Source organism: Bacillus rossius, chromosome 1 (genome assembly GCF_032445375.1).
Source record: "Bacillus rossius redtenbacheri isolate Brsri chromosome 1, Brsri_v3, whole genome shotgun sequence".
In the NCBI taxonomy this organism is placed as follows: domain Eukaryota; kingdom Metazoa; phylum Arthropoda; class Insecta; order Phasmatodea; family Bacillidae; genus Bacillus; species Bacillus rossius.
The window spans coordinates 188,487,132-188,507,131 of NC_086330.1; the positions used below are offsets into that span (position 1 = coordinate 188,487,132).

General features: G+C 40.3%; 1 protein-coding gene across 1 annotated transcript in view; it reads left to right on the top strand.

Annotated features, from left to right (window-relative positions):
- LOC134541392 (arrestin domain-containing protein 3-like) overlaps positions 1-20,000 on the top strand; it is an 82,155-nt gene that overhangs the window by 19,546 nt on the left and 42,609 nt on the right. The gene's annotated exons all lie outside the window — the stretch shown is intronic.

The window sequence follows — 20,000 nt, forward strand, 5'->3', positions numbered from 1 at the left end:
GTGATCCACATTCAAGGGGGATCCTTTGTGTGAAAATGTCAGTTATTATGCCTAATATTATAGACACTACTCAAATGCTGGGGCATCCTTTATGCTAGTAAATACGGTACCCCCACATATAGAAAATAGTCAAAATCAGCCTATGTCAAATGTTAATGAATAGACAGCAAAGAGAATTCCATCACAACAATATCACAGCACAGAAAAAAAAAAACAGTGGGCTGACGATAATTAGAGATGGTGATTTATAGCATTTAAAATAATGACATTTAGCATTTTGAATTTGAAATTTAGCATTGTGTAGCATTTTTAAAAACACGATTTAGCCAATTCTCTCATTTTACATTACTGAAGAAAAGTATATTTTTAAAAAATACACAGTTGCTTGCTGTTTTACAGACTTTTTTTCTTCAACTGACTTCTCGGTGAATCTTTTTTTTGCAGTCTGATGTCCCTCAAATTTAATGTGCTTTTCAAGTACTACACGCCCAAGCCAACTGTGGTCCCGGGAAAAATGTGAACTACCCATGGCCTAAATATACAGGCCAGCTTGATCCGTGGACATTTTTTTTTCCATTCTGCGCATCTACGTCACATTGGAGGGACTGCAGACGATATTGGCGCGCGATTAGCATGTAATGTAACGGAAATTTGAATGTTTGACGAGCAAAAATGCCGTGTTGTGCCGTATATGGTTGTTGCAATGAAAATAAAACTACAAAAGGAAAGAACATAAAATATTATAGTTTCCCCAAAAATGAGGATTTAGCCAAAATTTGGGTACATGCATGAAAACGCAAGGACAAAATAAATTTGAAAAATGGTAAACGACAGTACATGTTACTTATATAAAGATAAACAGTATTGCAGCCGACTTTTATAATTTAACAAATATTTTCTTTTAAAGATAAAGATTTTATATATAGTTTATTGTAAACTAGTTTAAACATAATAGCCTCTATCATCAGTTAAAATGTAGATGTACAAGCCTAACCAATGTTTATTTTTATTGATGTTTGTAATGTATTTCTTACAATAGTGCTGCAACTTTTAGGTTATAATCGTGCAATCCCCAAATTAAATGTTTCACAATGCAATATTTTCAAGACATGCAAAAATTAAGAATGTCAGGATTAATAATTTGGCATGTAGTGGGTACAGAAATTGTTGGGAAAAAACTTGTCTTTTACACATCTAAGTTTGTAACAGATAATGGCTGATTTTTCAGGAGCATATAAGTGGATTTATATAAAGCATGGATTAAGTAAGGACACTTTCAGAAACAAATTTCTGCTTAATATGTTAGCATCTCTGCCTGTGAATAAAAATAACGGGAGCACAGCTACTAAAATGACACACTCTAAACAAGTATTTGCAACAAGCTAAATTATGCCTTATGCAAGACTTTGTTGACAGCATTCACAATGACTGATCCAAATTATATTTCTAAGTGTAATTAATGTCAATTAATACTTCTCTATGCTCCTAAGGGGATCCTCAGTGGCAGTGCCCACAAATATATCACATTTATTGGGCAAAAGCAGGTTTTGTATTCCCCCCCCCCCCCCCCACATTAACCAATTTCTGGGAATTCATTACCTACCAAATGTCCTGGTGGTTCAGAGCTTATTTTTTTTTTTTAAGTGTTTATTTTAAGCCTCTTCACAAACCAAGTTAACTCCTACTTTTACATTCTTCAGTAGGTGAATTGGAATATTGAGACTCCCCCTTAATAACATTAAGTGTAAGCTGAAATGTAGGCATATGGGAGTAAATTACAAGCACTCATTTCATCATGATGAGCACAGCTAGGCCCTATCTCAGTTGTAACATAGTCACTTTCAAATTAATAACATAGTACCTATGTGATACACAAAGTCCAAGATAGTTTGGGATTTCTTACTGGGTACTTATGCCTATTGCTTCAACTGATATAAATCCATTTTGGAAGAGAAAAAAACACAAACTAATAGCAATTAATAATGAGAGAAGTTTAGCAGAAAATATAAGGCATCAAAACCTTATTCGTTAAGCTTAGTGAGCTCAAGAGAGTTTATTTTCAGATTTAGCGTGGATGCTCTTTTTTTTTTTTTTTTTTAATAATGATGCATCCAGTAGATCTTTATTTACATTTTAGGGACAGAGATTGGGAGTCTCTTAAATATGAGGTAAAAAAAATATATAATAGAAAACATTTGCAAAATTAAGACGTGTACAAAGCAAACCTGTTTTCACCTCAATGATCAACTCTTACAGCTCAGTATCAAACATGGTGACATCATGCAGTGGCATGGTGAGGAAGTCTCAGACCATTCCGTTTTCTGATGGCACATTAATTCTGCAATGATTTACCTTTACCTTCCACATAATGGACAACATAACTCAGTCCTTTAACACCGGAAGGCAATTTCCCATTAGATATTGAACATTTTTAACTTGTAGGTCTTTGTTAAAAGGCAAAAAGTTTAGATGAGATGAGAATGGATGACTGACTAAATGAATGTGTGTAGGACGCATGATAATGTTCGCCGCGGTTCTTACTACACTTTGAAGAGCAAGTAATCTGATTGCTTTATCATGGCCTCCACTACGTAATGCCAGTCTATTTACCTTGCATATTACATAGGCTTTCAAATGTGCAAAATTTTAATAACTACTGAAGACCAACTTGCCGAGCTGATGGGGATGGTTGAAAAGCCAACTGAGAGCACGATTGTCAGTATAGAGGTCAAACTTGCGAGAGTCCAAATAACTTTCGAATTTCTCCATAGCGAAGAGACAGGCAAGAGCCTCCTTTTCGTAGACGCCAAGGCGTAGTTCGGATTCGGACAAAGATCGACTCGCGTAGGCGATCGGTCTGATTTTTCCTTCCTCAAGATGACCTAGTACAGCGCCAAGGGCAACTGAAGAGGCGTCCACCTGAAGGGCGAAACGTCTATCGAAATCGGGGAGTATTAAGACCGGGGGTTTGGCCATGCAAGCCTTTAGATTCTGAAATGACTGCTCCTGTTCGGAGCCCCAAACAAAGATGGAACGTTTCTTTTTTAAGGAATTTAAGGGTGCGCTAAGAGTAGCGAAATTATCAATGAAACGTGAAAAATATCCGAGAAGGCCCAAAAATCGTTGAACTCCCTTAACATTTATGGGCCTAGGGAACTGTACAATTGGTGCAATTTTGTCTGGATCCATGAGAAGGGTACCCTGCGAAATGACATAACCTAAAAATTTAACGGAGGTTTTACCAAAGGTGATTTTATCTGGATTAACAGTTAAGTGAGCAGAACGCAAACGGGTAAGAACTTCTGAGAGGTGATTAAGATGGTCTTCAAAGCTGGTGCTATAAATGATGATATCATCAATGTAATTGAATACACATTTGTACTTAAGATCCGAGAGAACATGATCCAAAACTCTACTCATCGCCTGACTACCGAAGCTGACTCCCATGGGAATGCGGTTGAATTCAAAATGTCCAAATGGGGTTGAGAAAGCAGTATACTTACGACAACTAGGGTCCAAGAGACATTGATGGAAGCTCTGGTTAAGATCAATAACTGAAAAGTAGTTCGCTTTCCCTAAATGCTGAAGAGCGCTTTCAACCGTGGGGAGTGGGTACACATCATCCTTGGCAATCTTCTGGTTCAAAGGAATATAATTGTGGACCATGCGCCAGCTTATTCCGTCTTTTTTGCGAACCAAAAAAGTTGGAGTGCTAAAGTCAGATGTTGAGGGTGAAATGACTTCAGCTGTCAAGAGCTTGTCAATAATGTCTCGCATAGCCTGAAGTTTAGGTGGAGAAACCTTATGATACCTGCTACGTACAGGATTTTCATCTTTTAAGTAAAACTTGTAAGGAAGGATGTCACATTTTCCTAATTTGGGAGTGATAACATCCGCAAATTTCTGTCTAAGGGCTGAAAGAGCTTGCTCCCGATCGGGGTGACAAGACCCACTACACTGTAATACAATGGAACTGTTATTCTGAATTCTCAGAGCTATTTTACAAGAAGGGGCAAAGGCAAATGAAAGCTCGCGTCGATCTAAATCTAAAACGCAGTGGGTTTTACTCAAAATATCAAGGCCGACAATAAAATTAGGCGAGACACCGGGGACAACTATGAATCTCCAATCCCACGAAAAATGCTTGATCTTGAGATGTATGACAACTGATTTGCACGAGCGTAGGCACTCACCATTAGCAACACAAATATTAGCATAGTCCTCTGAGGAGACACGGGAAGAAAGAGCTGGAAAGAGACTAAGCAATTGTTGCAAAAAAGTTTCACTAATCACTGAGCGGGAAGCACCAGTATCCACAAGGGCAGGAAACAACCGATCGCCGATGGACACTGACAAGAAATGCAAAAATGAAGAAGAGGTTTTTCTTTTAAGACGACAGAGCCGGCCTCTTTTCCGCCCCGTCATGCGGAGTTTAAAGGGCAATTGACTCTATAATGCCCCAAAGCTTTGCAGGAGAAGCACTGCCGGCTATTAATGTCTACACGTGGCTGGGTGCAATCCTCGGTAATGTGTCCAAAGACACAACAGTTCGCACACCGAGCGCGTGTATGGGCGGGCTGAGGAATGACCGAGGGCTGCTTTTTATTGCGAGGAGGAGTTACATTTCTGGAGTCGCGCCTAGGCACGCTATAAGATGATGGCCCATTAACCTTATGTAATGCAGGTACCTGCCTCTGAGTGCTCGAAGCACTAGGATCAGAAATCATACTCACTCTATGTCTATCCAACTCGTGTGTACGTGTCCCTGAGGCCGTCCTTACTGTGGAGGGAAATTCTGATTCATATTTACTGATAGCCATGAGACGCGCCTCGACCTCGCTGCCCCATGCACGCAGAGACTTGAAAGTAGTAGGTGGGGAAAGCATACTACACGAACTGAAAACATGAGGACCAAAATTTCCTAAAATAAGCTGCAGGAGCTCAGCTTCAGGAGTGTCAATCTCTAACACAGTAGCAAAGGCCAAAACGCTATCAATAAATTGAGACACAGGCTCGTCAGGTCGCTGGAAGCGAAACACTAGATCACGCTTACAAGCATCCATGACGCGAGGAGGGCACACATCATGAAGAACAGCTAGTTTGAAGGCTCGCAAGTCCCCCTTTTGAACGATAATATCTGTAAGTTTTGTCACATAAACACCACAACACTTCGTCAGCAAGGCCTTTAAAAGGGCGTCGGGGGGTACCAGGGCTAACTTGGCAACACGATCGGCCTCACAGAAAAATTCTAAGATGTGTTTGGGATCGGTACCATCAAGGGTGGGTAAGGACTTCAGGACAGAAAAGAACAATTTTTGAGCGAAGGGGTCTGACGAACTTTCACTCACGTCCAGTGTTGACCGCGCCGCACCGTCGCCAGCCGGGAGCTCACCCGAACTGCGCATGAATTTAACGAGCTTGGTACGCATCGCTGCCACGGTGTCCCCATCTTCCACCTGGAGCTGGTTCTCCTCCAGATATCGGATCAGTTCATCCCGGTGGAGGCGGTAGATCCAGGAAACAGTTGAGCCACTCATGATGTTCAGATGTTCATGAAACACAAGTACAAAGTGATTAACTGCCCTAGCAGAGTTGCGCAGAGTTGAACCAGGTGGGGCAAGAGTCACCCGCCTGACTGCCTCAGAGGTCCAAGACACAATTAGTACAAGACAAAGGAGATAAATAAATAAATAAATATAGCAAAAATCTCTTTGTATAATCTGAACAACATCATTAACATCATTAATTAGTACAATCGTTAATACTGAAAAATATTGAGTACATCAGTAATACTGAAATGGCACATTGGTATAAAAAAAAGAAAGTGCTTTACATAACATAAAAAACGCAAGTATAACAGATTATAAAGTCAACAATAATTTAACATTCAAGCAAACAAAAATAAAAGACAAATTATAATTACGAGTCGCCCCTGTGTACCTGGTAAGGCGTAGTAACGAGCCAGTAAAGACACAAGATGGTGAATCAAAAAGGGCAGAAGGCCTGAATCATGCTGCCAAACAAGTGGCCAAGCATCACAATTAATCAAAGCAGAAACGGCCGCAAGGCGAAAGGCGCAAAACAAATGGGCATGATGAAGAAATACGCCTTACCAGACACAGGGGCGACGAGAACCAGGACCGCTGCCGGCCGACGAACGAGTGAAGCGGCCTGCTTACTCACGGTAAACAAGTGGGCGGGACGAGGGGAAGAGAGGAGGGGGGGAAGGGGAGGCAAGGAAGGTTTAGAAAGCTGGAAGAATCTAGAAGGTCGGAGGAGGAGGAGGAAGGAGGGAGGGGAAGGTAGGGAGGAAGGAAAGGAGGGGAGGGTGAGTGAAGGGAGGGGAAGGTAGGGAGGAGGAATAAGAACGGACTAGAAGAATGTGGCCATTCTTCAACTGAATAGTTATTAGTACGTCCCGGACTCGAAGTGGGGACGGTCTCCAGACTTCTAATGATCACGGATGCGAGACTGGTTCTAGTAGTGGCATGGGCCACGTTTAAACTGGGAACGGGCGCCACGGGACCCGACGTGGTCTCTCGTTCACGTCCGTGGCACGTCCCAGGGATTGAAGCGTTTGAAAGTTCAGTTACGCGTTTGGCGCAATGCCGCCCTGGGTGGCCAAAGTTCTAATTCACCGTGGGGAGGTTTTATAGCGTGAGGCGCAGGCGCCTCGGCGGGCCGCCTAAAAACACAGAATTACGTATTACGCTGAAAAACCCGTGGTCGGGTTGCACACTTTATCTAAGGACCGCACGACATGTCGTACGGCCGATTAGGGCCGATCTGGGAGCTGTAGAAAGTGGTTTTGGAGATAATTACCTATTGATGCTAAACGTGGAAACTGGCGCGAAAACTGGATGCTCCCCGTGCGCGGGGCTGCCGGCCCTGGTGAGTGCTGGATGGCGATTGATGACTATCCCTGGCAACCGGCCCAGGGAGGGGAGGAAAACCCGCGGAAAAACCAACGGAGCGCGGGAAGGTGATGCCAGCCAGTTTTGTGAGCGGAAATAATTTACAATATCATTAATTAATTGAAGACAATTTTTATGCTTATTAGAATTGTTAGTTTCTGTTTGTTAAATCATTTGCATGTGCACTGTTGCGCATTGCCACACCCGGCCGGTCGCTTCGAGCATTTAGATGGCCGTGACTGACGTTACGCCGTTCGAGGCACTGCGCTAAACTACACGCGCGGGCGTGTTCGGCGCACTGACACTGATTCAGGTGTTGAGGACACATAACGGCCTGTGTTCTCAGAGGGAGCACCGACGGCGGCGTCAAGTTGTAAATAACCAATCAAGAAACCTGAAAGATACAGAATTTTTTTCCACCCAACCTGCTCAGGAAGTAGCCAACGCTTCCTGTAACAAAGGTAAGTCCTACGTTTGCACTTTTATTACTTTAATTTATACTAGTAGCTTCCAACGGTTTAGCGGTGTTTTAACTACGACATCTTGTAATCCATCGCTTATCAATAAACTGTCAAATATGTCAAGTAAATAACGACACTGCACATTTTTTATGAATATTTGCAGCTGTGTGTTGAGGCTGGCCGATAAACCTTCCGCATTAACGTACCTTTAACTTCGGTAATGCTATGTTCACTTAAAATTTGTAAAATAATAATACTAAATGTATAATAATTATGTACACCAGAACCCCGAATTCAGGAACCCCGGATTTAACGAAGCAGTGATTTTACGAATACATTATCGGGAACCGTCGAAAAATTGGAAATTTTGACCGAAATGTGAAAATCAGAAAAGAATATTTAAAAAAAAAAAAAACGCATGAAAGATCATTAAAATCTTTTAATTTTAAAACACAGCGTATTTTTGTGTTGGCTTTAACACTTCCAATAATGTTCCTGTAAGAATAACAAAAAAAAAATAATGGGACATTTCCTTTAGAAATATGGCAGCGGTAGTTTCCGCAACGCGAGTGGGCGCACACTAAGCTCGCCCGGCTGGCTGGCGGCAGCGGCTTCACGACGTCCTCCCCTCTGTAACATTCTTCAACGCTAGCTCACACAAACCATCTAGTGTCCTCCCTTATAACACCCCAACTTCCCTCCCCTTTGAAAAACTTTCAGTGAGAAACTGCTCTTTTCAACCTCCTTTTGCCCATAAAATTTGGCTACTGTGAATAGGGTACTAAAGAGTTGAGGGAGGGGGAAGATCGTAGTAAATATTTTCGGACCCTTCCTTCCCCCCCAACCCGCCAAAAAAAAGTATGTCAAAACATACCACTTTTCACACCAAGTTAGAGTTCAGTCATCTCTGGCAAGGAATTTACAAGCTTTCAAACTTAAATATTAATGTATTTTAATAGCAGTGGTCCTATGAAAAGGGAATATACCGAATAAAACCATGTTGGACCCCTTGCGGTCATCAAACAAAGCATAAACACGGCCCAATGCGTGGTGCAACTGCTACATCGCTTCGTTATTGCTCGCGCGAGAGGCGAGACGTGGAATGTTAGAAGAAAGAAAGGGGGAAATGTGGGGATGACAGACGGCAGCCAGTGTTTTTCCTGCGTGGGGAATAAGTGGCGTAGCCTCTTTTTTTATTCTGGGTGAAGCGACCTTTTTCTATCAACCCACGGGAAAAGATAATTGCTTGAGCTGTCAAAATAAACATTGCTGCGACAGTTAAAACAAGACGTGTGCTAGCATCCGGTCGGTCGCTGTGTATATCTACTCAAAAAACATATAATCTCAATTCATGATAATAAGATTCCTTATAACTTACACGTATAGCCTGATGTTTTCAGCCTGATCCATGCAAGTTCTTTAGCCACGTTTTGAATGAAAACAACCACCAGTCGGCCAGTGTTGTGCCCTTTTTAATATGCACAAAATATACCAGATATATTTGCTTCCAAAAGTTAAAATAAAATTATCTTGGTGAGGGGGTTCGATTTTACGAAGGTAGCGATTTTACGAATGCAATCTATGGAACCGTGAGCATATGTAAAATCAAAACATTAAAGATGTGAGATATTATTACTTAATAACGTAAAGTTAGTCGCTAAGAGAAGCAGCTGACCGCCCCCTCTGACACCAAAGTCAGATACAGCTCTCGTAAAAAAATAAATAAAAACATAGCTGTATTTTAAATCATTGTTTCAGTACATGTATAGTAGAGTACATATGAGATCTGTACTCATCAGAATTTAGCATAGTCTACAGAAAATTACTGAAATAACTTGGTTGTTACATCTAAGTTGTTAATTGTGTCAGTATTTAGAACCAGTGGAACTTCTTTTCTACGAAAGCTGACAATGACGCGATATGTGCTATTAACTACGATTATTTGTAATACTTAACAGAATATAGAAAATTGAAGCCAGTTATATTCCTGTACCTTCCAAAAATTGCCTAATTGCACAATATATCTTGAAAATGGTGCAAGGAAGTAAAAAAATGAATATAATAAAAGTTGTAACAAATATAATTACAAATCGAAAAGGTACTGATGGATTTATATGTCTCTGAAATAGTTATTGCTTTAATCGTGAATGAAATAGTCTAACGTATAATCTATGTCAGAGACGCAGCTAAGATAACAGCTGAGACCGTTGCCGTGCAGCGTTAAAGGAGGGGGGGGGGCGTAAGAGGCAAGGGTGTCTGCTATCCTCCTTGCGTAAGTTCATGTCCCATGACACAGATAAGTTACTGCCAGGAGTTTTCTGATTTCCTTCAACTCACACTCACAAATTGAGTAAATATAGATCTGGTTTGTCAACATTTTCACATTGAGGTATGCATCTTCAGCCTGTTCTACTTTATTACTGCAGAAGGAAGGGCGGCAGTCGCCCACTCCTGTCTCCTGTTTTGGCCTCTCCCATTCCCGTACACTACAAGGACATTGATATTTTAAGGGAATTTATATTAAGAAGGGCAAGCTCAGAGACTATAGCGTGAAAATCGTAAAGTTTTTACAATTCTAAGATGGATTGCTATAATATTTGCACTAATTGCAAACAGTGTAATGCATGAAATATTTCCATTTGTAGTGCGTGAATGGGGACACGACGAAAATTTTGTTTGGACATAGTAAAAAGCGAGGGAAATATTGAATACCCGCTTCATGCGTCATAAAACTTATGAAGATAAGACATGAAATATGTGTGTCGTGCCAGTTATTGGAGGAAACCATGGTCATCGCTCAAGATAGGGTTACGCATGTTTACAAAAAAAAATGCTTATACACACAAACGCTGCTGGTTATTTTTAGATTTCCCCTCTACCCGTCAAGCGAGAGCTATCACCAGAGTACTGTCCACTTCCTTCCCCTCCCGGCAGCAGCCAGTCTCTGACCTGGCCACACACACACTCTTCACTCTTGCTTACCAGTTTTTGTGTTCATGTGCAAAAATGTACGACCGTCAAAATAAATTTCAGGTGAAAAAATATAAATTAAGTTTATAAAATATATCCGGGGTTTGAATTTTCAAATAAATGATACTATACCTATATAATATTTTTCGCTTTTCATTCATGTTGATTAAAAATCATTTTCTGTGGTACAGAACTTGGTAATTGTTAAGCACTAAGTAGCTGCGAGTTTATAGCAATGTTCTATTTCATTTCGGTGTCACTGTATTTTCAATAGCTGGAAACAACCTGCATACCCACAATTATTACCCCTCATGCGTTTTTTATTAAATGATTACATACTGGCAGTGTACCTTGGGTATGGTTGTTTGTAGTGTTATTACTGGCAAGATGAGTTTGTTTGTTAGCCATCCCACTCATTTCCAGTATATAATAAAACTGCAGATGTTAAAAGTATGTTAAGAAATTAAATTTTTTATTATTTTTTTGCTAAATATTCAACCATGCAAAACTGAAATCATAGATACAAATACTATGCATAGATAGATAAACTGTCCTAAAAACATTGCTTACATGCTTTGTGAATGAAGTAATGTTCTATGTTTCAGGACTTGCAGCACAATTTATGCAAGATGACCATGTTTTTAAGGTATCATCTGTTTGCACCTCAGCATCTACTTCAAGTGGTAGTTCAACTTCAGCTAGCCAAATACCAACTGGTAATGTTCTTCAGAAATATTTTGTGGGAGAACAGGTTACGAAAGCAGAAATTTTGTGGGTTCTTCACACAGTTGTTAGTCACTGATCGCTCCGAAAAGCAGCGGAATGTGTAGCGGTCATGAAACTTATGTTTCCTGATATTGAGATTACTCAGAAAATGGAGTTGCAACGGACTAAAATGGGGTATCTAATCAACCATGTTTAGCTCCATTTTTCGAAAAAGAGCTTTGTTAATGTGTTAATAAGTCATCAGAAATTGTGATAGGGTTTTATGAAAGTTTAAACAAGGTGGCTCAGCGTGAACAGTTAAATGTACATGTCAGATTTTGGGATGATAAACTCAACAAGGTTGAGTCTAGATATTTAACATCAGTTTTCTTGACCTCTACTCGGGCTCAGGATATCTTGCAGGCATTGAAGGGTTCCTTAGAGCATGGCATTTTAAGGAAAATCATTCAGGTATCAATGGATGGCCCCTCTGTAAATTGGAAACTGGTCAAAGAACTGGTTGCTGAACTGCGGGAGGAAATAGGTCGTGAAGGTTTTGACCTAATCAATATTGGCAGCTGTGGACTTAATGTTATACATGGTGCTTTTAAGGATATGAATGAAGAAGACAGCATAGTCTTCGACAAATTTTTTGAGAGCTTTGTATTATCATTTCAAGGATGTTCCTCTACGCAGAGCAGATTTCATGTCATGCACAGGCTGTGATGTATTCCCCCTTATATTCTGCTGCATTAGGTGGGTTGAAAATAAGAATGTGGCTGCAAGAGCTCTTGAAATATTGCCACATATGAAGACATGTGGAAGCTGTCGAGAACCAGAACAAAGGCAAAGTCAAGCATAAGGATCCTGGATTCAAAAGAAGTTTTGCTGCTCTGAAGGAATCTAAAAATTTCAAGACAATTTGTAATGCTGTAAAGGATGATTTTATGGGTCCCAAGCTTGCATACTTTATTGCATCATCAGTGTTTGTAGAACCTTTTCTGAAAGAGTTTCAGACTGATAATCCAATGGTGCCATTCTATCACCAATAACTTCAAGCACTCACAACTACAGTACTTCAAAGAGTAGTTAGAAAAGAAGTTCTTGAAAAAACTCCATCAATTTCAAGCATAGACTTTACGAAAAGTGAAAATCTTCTTGTAGCAAATCAGGTAGACATTGGTTTTGTCACAACAGATGCTTTGAAGAAAGTTCGAGGCCAGACTGCTGAGAAGGAAGTGTTACAGTTTAGAAATGATTGTAGAACATTTTATATAGACTACCTTCAGAAAGTTTCAGAGCACTCACCTCTTGCATACAGTTTTACCAGATATGTCTCCTGTGTTAACCCAGAGTTAATTTCAAGTAACCCAAACCTAGCTGAAAAGAGGTTACAATCATGCCTGGAACTTCTTGTTGAAAAGCAACATATTCCAGGATCTATTGCTGATAAAATTAAACAGGAGTACAGAGTATTTAGCCAAATGTGTTCAGTGAGAGAAGCCATGAAGTCGTTTCGTCGCTATAGTCAGCGTCTAGATTTGTTATATGTGCAAACTATGGGGGAATATGGCAAAACATTCCCAAATTTGTTACACTGTATCAAGCGTTTGCTCATTCTATCCCATGGAAATGCTGCCTTAGAGCGTGGTTTTTCCATCAATTCTGATTGCTTGGTTGAAAATCAGGCTGAGGAAAGTCTTGTAGCCCAGAGAATATTATATGATGCTGTATCACATGTTAAGGGGGTGCAGAATGTTGAAGTAACTAAATCTCTCATTCACTATGCCAGGAATTCGTCTTCACGGTACACGGAACATCTGGAACAAAGAAAGAAACAGGAAGAGACTGAAGAAACTGAGAGTCAGAAAAAGGCAAGCTGAAAAGAACCTCAGGGAACTTGAGGAAAAAAAAAGTCAAAATAATGAGTGATGCCTTAAGACAGACAGCTCTCATAGATGAAGAAATTCAAAACACAAAATAAGGTTAAAGTTATGTGGCAAATATATATTTAGTAAACTGTGACCTGTTTTTTTAGTTAGGTAGGTATCACATTTTGTACATTTTTGTTTAATATTTAGTTACTATAAAGTTCCCGTGTTTTAAAATTTGTGCTTTGTATCATGTATTACATAAATAAAAACATGTAATTTTGTATATATATTGCAAAACCTGGAAAATCTTGAAAAAACCTGGAAAAACCTGGAAAAAACCTGGAAAAACCTGGAAAAAACCTGGAATTTTGTATCTTGAATATAGTGGCCACCCTGAATTGACAATCGGCCCGGGCCTCAACAGGGTTACTTATGAAGGTTAACATATAATTAAACAAAATTGATTCGTTGCATTGGCTAGCACTTGAAAATATAAATTTACAGTTCTGAAATATTTAATAAAACAATAAAAAAAGTCCATAAACTGGCAAGGGTGGTAGGTAGACTTGATATATGTTGGCGGTCAAGCATAGTGAGCGGCAGACGACGAGAAGAGAGAGATAGCAAAATGATGAAGGCGTTTCACCGAGTGTTGTGAAGCTGCTGGGCCAAAATCTTGATGTGGGAGGTTCTAGGACGAAGTGGGTTCCAGGGGTGTTCTCGAACCCACACTGCAACAAAGGCCATTTGGTACGAATTACCTTGGATGCAGGCGTTAGGTAGGGTGGCGGAATTCGCCACCGGGATTGATGGAAATAGGGTAAAAACATAAAAAAACTCTCCACTGCGGGGAGAATTCAGCTGCCTGGCTGCCGCCTCGTAGACCGACGCGGTAGCACACGGTTGGCTTTGGAAACCATGATGGATACGAAGAAAGTTGAAAGAAAAAAAAATTTAATTTGCGACTACTTAGGGCAGACTAAAAGCTAAAAATAGTAAATCGGCACTTGAGGCCTTAACTGTGGTAGACTACATTCCAATTGATTGATCGGCTGTCTTCTAATTCTAACTTAAGTCAGGAGAGTCACTGACCTGAAACGTTCGCGGCAAGCAGTCAGGTTGAGGGTCGATTCAACTTGAACATTGTTCTTATGGGCACGACAGTGCTGCCCTCAGGTGGACAGCCAGGATGGTAGGGAGGTGTTAGTGTCTCTCGCTTCCGCTAGATGGATCGCGTATACGTCTTTTAGCAGTCCGGCGCAACTTAATTAGTCTTGTCGCCGGCAGGGTGTGCGGACGAGAGTGTGAGAGCGGCTGTGGGTTATGACCGCCATGGACCAGTGAGGAGAGGGGGGGGAGGTTATGACCGGTGACTGACCCGGCCTGGGTTCTGGATGAGGGGACAGGCGAGTGCGGGGGAAATTCTGCAAGGTTCGTGAGAACCGAGGCGACGAAACACACTGTGACGTGTCTGCCGCATCGAGAATTTGACCAGGCTGGTTGTCCAAGCTTTCTGATTGCGAGACTTCAGGGAAGTCACCAGGGGCTGAATGTCTGCTTGCCCCTGCAAGTCTGGTTACGAAATGGCTTTGTGTAACGAGACTTAGTACATGACAGCAAGCGGGGGTTATGGGACCGGGGCGCTTCAAGCGGCACTCCAAGTCGCAACGTAGCATTGGCGAAGCTGTGAACCGGATGGTGTGGGCGGGGGGGGGGGGGGGGAGGGAGGGAAAATCACGCTGAAAAAGAATTGGCCCGGCCGTACACTGGCCTGGATAAAATGGCTGGGAGCAAAGAATTTAAGTAAAAAAATAAAAAAACTCACTATTTAAAAATAAAAAAAAGTGTGTTTATAATGCACATGATTGGCACATACTTCCCCCCTGAAAGACGGAGTCAGGGTGGCCAACATGAGCCACCTAAAAACTAGGGTGACTTATCCTGTACCAGGATCAACTATAGTAAACTACCTACAATAGGTAGAGTTCTTACAGGTTACTGTTAGAGCTAAAACTTATAAATTACTTATTAACTAAGTGGCGCTACTTAAAACTATACCTCTTAACTTAAAACTTCTTAACTTAAACATCTTATAAACTAGTACCATTGTTTTTATAACTTCTAATGAGGACCTAGGAATTTTTGAAATATCAACACTGTCTGTTGAGTTTGGCATGCCTATATATTAGCGCTGTTCCTGTAAAAGGAAAACCAGTGAAGAGTGCCTTTACTTCATGTTCGGGTGTACTTTCTTCAACTGTGAGACGTGTGCGCGCGCGCAATAATAGCAGGAACTGGAGTCGGCTAGAGCGACTGTGACTGGCGTTAAGAATCATTAGATCTGCCAGGGGCCATTCCAACGATATGAGAGCTTGGCGGATCGCTTGTCGATCGCCTTGCTCAGGGTGTGTGCTTTGCACAGCACCAAATCACCTACTCTCTAGGGATTGGGGGAACGTCTTTTATAGTATTTTTCCCTGCTTGCCTCGTGGGCCAAGTTCAGGTTTTTACGAGCTCTACTCCAGACATCTTTAATGTTGCGTGTGTCGTCTGGTAGTAACTAACTCAACGTCAATTGGTTAGAGAGTGGGGTGTTGGGTTTGTATGTGAACGTGAGTTCAAACGGTGTTGTCTTGTGACCTTCGTGTCGGGCCGCGTTGTAGGCCATTTGCAACCACGCAAGATTGGAGTCCCACCTATCCTGCGAGTTCGCATGGAATGTTATTAAAGCAGACCGGAGGTTTCGGTTTAAACGCTCCGCATGTGAAGGCTGGGGATAGTAGGGAGTCGTGGTCACGTGTTGTATCTAGTGATGGGTAGTGGAAAGTTTTCTGTCGGAAATTTCCTGCCGAAAACTTTCAAAAATGGAAAATTTACAGACCCCATGGAAACTTTGAAAAAAAGTGGAAACATTGGGAAACATTGAATTTTTTTTAGCTGTAACAGTTGAGTGCTGTTGAGTATGTATGCAAAATTTCAACCGATATGGAACACATTGAAGAAGGTATAGTTTTAACAGAGTTAGCTCAGTACCGAAGTAGAGAAGGTATGTGGGCCAAAGAATTTCTTTGGATGGCGCTTGAAAAAGGTAAAATTGAACCCTGTACTTGGTGGAAAGGTCTGTGTGGTCATACACAGCTGTCAAAAGTAGCAAACAGAATCTTAGGTATGCCAGTAACCTCTGCTGCTACAGAGAGGTCTTTCAGTACACATGGTAGTATACATACAAAACTAAGAAACAGCTTGACCACTGAAAGAGCAGGTAAAATATCATTCATTGCCCACAACTGGAAATTGTGTCACCACATCCTGGAGGACATTGAAAAATTGGAAAGGAAAGATTCTATTACTGTCATTGTGGAAGACAAATGTGAGAAAGTATATCAGAAGAAAAAACTACCACAGTGTGTTTTAAAAGAAGACAGTGCATCTTGTTCTAACAATGAAACAGAAGAGGAAGAAAACAGTGATTTCAGTTATGAGGACAATGATGATTTCATTGGTTTATAAGACCCAATATGACTTAAATAAGGACATGTTTGTTTCCAATTCAGTTAAACTGTAACATGTATAATTTCTTATTATGAATGCAACTAATTGTTGATCAATATGTTTTTTAGTGTTCTATTTGTTACAACTTATTTGTCTTTATTTCCAATCAGTTGATAAATTGTAATAATATAGTGTTAATGTTTTCAAATCTATGTAGTCAAATATTTTAACTGTGATTGACCAGGTAATTGTTTTTTCAGAAGGAATCATTTCTGTTAATTCTGCAGTTAAGTATTCTTTACCTTAATTTTTCTTCCACTACATTAGCTTTTTGTAATGTTGAAAGCAGCTGATTAAATAATTTTCAGATTTAAAAACTGATTAGGCCTACTTGCAATGAATTTGTGAACTGTATTTGTAAAAAGAATAATTCCACCTAAATGTTGAAATTAATTTAGAACAGCACCCACAGTACTACATCGCTAACGAAAGATATTTTAATGTCCTCTTAATACTGCAACTGTGAATATTGTATTTTACAATATGAAAATTTCATACAGTAGAGACAGTCACATGTCTAATTCTCTGAAATGGTTATTTATAAACCAACATCAAAGTTTCCTAAAATTTCCTATGTTTTTCGGTTTTTGGAAAGTTTCCATGAAAATTTCCAGGAAAATTTCAGATAGATAAAATTTTGGACATTTACCCATCCCTAGTTGTATCCCGTGTGAGAAACACATGTTTTTGAAAAGTGTTGATTTGAAATTTGTGGCGTTGACGGAAACAATGATGGAAGGTACACCGGAAATCTTGAATATATTATTTCGAAGGGCTCGAATGGTGATTTCGGCCGTGGCTCTTCTGACAGAGATTAGCCACACAAATTTGGAAAATGCGTCGACGCATACAAAAAGCATTGAATTTCCATCCTTTGACCTTGGGAAAAGGGTCCCACAAAATTGATGAAAAGTTTTTGCATGGGCCTTTCGGCCACATCGGAACTTAAAAATCCGAATTGTGTTTGCTGGGCTGGCTTACTCAAAGCACATAATTTACATAATTTTACTCTTTGGGTTATGTCCTTGTGCATCCCATCGCAGATTAAATGCTTTCGAATGTTTTCAATTGTTTTGAAGATGCCTAAATGTGCGCCTAAAGGTGATGAGTGATAGTATTGAAAAATCATGTCCCTGAGATTTTAAGGTAGGGCTATTCTGAAACTTTTGCATTGCTGGGTTCTCCGGTAAAGAATTCTCTTTGAAAGTTTGTAATACTTTGGAGGTGAGCCTGAATTTATTTGCGTGATTATGTCGGACAGTTGTGGGTCAGAATCTTGATGTGATTGTAGATCGGAAAATGCTAAAGGAAAATCCGTTAACAATGTATGACATGCAACGGGAGTTTTTTCCTTAATTTTAAAATTGGAAGGTGACTCGAACATTCGAGAAAGGGTGTCTGCCAAGATGTTTTGGGAACCTCTAATGTGTTGGATATTGAATTTGAGGGAAGCAATTTTTACAATCCAGCGACCTAATTGCTTGGGGTGAGCCAAAAGCCAAGCAAAGGCCTGATTGTCTGTTTCCAGTAGAAATTCTTTATGTTCCAAATATGGCCGGAACTTATCTATGCCGAAAACTACGGCAAGGCACTCGAGTTCATACACTGAAGAGGTTTTTCGTTCTTGGTGCGTTAGCGTGCGCGAGGCGAAAGTTATAGGCTACCTACAACCCTTAAACTATTGTTAAAGCACTGCACCAATGGCTACGCTGGAGGCGTCGGTTTGCAGTATGAAAGGCCTGCTGAAATCAGCAATTCTGAGAGCAGGTGGGCTGGCTATTGATTATTTTAGAAATGCGAAGGCTTTTTCTTGTTCTGGACCCCATTTGAAAACTGAATTTTTCTTTCCTAGAGAATTGAGTGGGGCGGCATGTTCGGCAAAATTGGGGATAAATTTTGCATAGAAATTTGTCATGCCAATAAAATGTGAAATTCCTTTCGCGTCTTTAGGTGGTTGGAAATCTGCTATGGCCTGGGTGTGACTTGGGTCTATCGTCACTCCCCTACTAGAAATCAGGTGTCCGAGGAAAGAAATTTCTTGTACTGCAAATTTTAATTTCTTCGTATTGACCGTTATGCCAGCTTTGCGTGGTCGCTCAAGGACTTCTTGCAAATGAGCCAGGTGCTCTTCAAAGGTTTCTGAATAGATGACGTCATCCAAATAATTGAAAACTGAACTGTATTTCAAATTGCTGAAAATTTGGTTGAGTAGGGGTGTTAACACCTGTGCGCCCGTGGCTAGGCCAAAAGGTACTACTTTGTACTGGTACAGATTCCACGGAACGCAGAATCCGATGACATGTTTTGACTCTGAAGTTAGTGGTATTTAATGATAAGCCAAATTGAGGTCAAAAACACTAAAAATTTTGGCTTTGCTAAACCAGTGACACTCTGAATTTAGATCTGGTAATAGGGTCATTTCCACTTAAATTTGTCGGTTGACCCGACGAAAGTCGATCACCATGTGGTGAATTTGACCTTGATCTTTGGGTACCAAAAATGCTGGAGATGCGAAGTTAGAAGTGGACGGCTCGATTACGTCCTTGTCCAACAGGTTCTGTATATGCTCACGCATTACCTGCTTTTTAGGTCCTAATAATTGATAAGGATGACACCTAACTGGGGTTTTGTCCAAAAGCTTAATTTCGTATTGTGTGAGATGGTTGCGTCCTAGTTTTTCACTTAAAACATCTGGAAAACTTCTGTATAATTGCTTATTTTCAATATTTACACTGTTTTGAGCATATATTTAATAATACTATTATGTTCTATGCTTAGAGAAAGCCGTATCCATCTCATGTATTCTCTAGGCTAAGGCAGGCCTTGCTAGTTCAACAATGCTGCTGGCATGTCCATTGAAAAACCATACTATTAGCGTGAATTTTCAGCTTCTGTAATATATCACATGTATGTTAACTTTTATATTTATAAATAGTTATTATTAATCTAATGAATATTTGCACAAGAATTGTTTTTGTTAACAGTTCTGTGTGTCTTTTCCGCTGTTGTAAGTTTGAAGTATCAGCCAATCAGAGGCCATTTTTGTTAGTACCCAGACGCTTATGGGCGTAAATGAGAGTAAAAATAGGAACGTTTTTGATGGCGTCCCTTGGGAGACGCGAGCTAGACTAGCTCCAAGAAATTAACATATTTTAGCTACATTAGACCATCCAAGTCTAAGAGATGGTTTTTTTAACGACTTAGTATAAATATATGTAAATAAGGAAGGGCTTATCCTGATGGATAATGCAATTAGAAGTGCAAAAAGGTATATGTGACAGTCCTGTACGCGTGCTAACAAAATTTGTAAGCCTTGACTCCTAAATAAATTGAACTGTGTAATTAGTTTCAACCCCGTAGTAACAGAAATAGACTGAAAACGTTATCTATTGGTTGAAATTAAATGACTATTGGGCTTAAATATTAATTCTCCAAGGTAAATATATTACACCCAGAAGTTAACTGGGAGGGGACTTTCGTGCTAAAGACTATCATTTTTGACTGAGCGAAGCTGAGGCATAAGT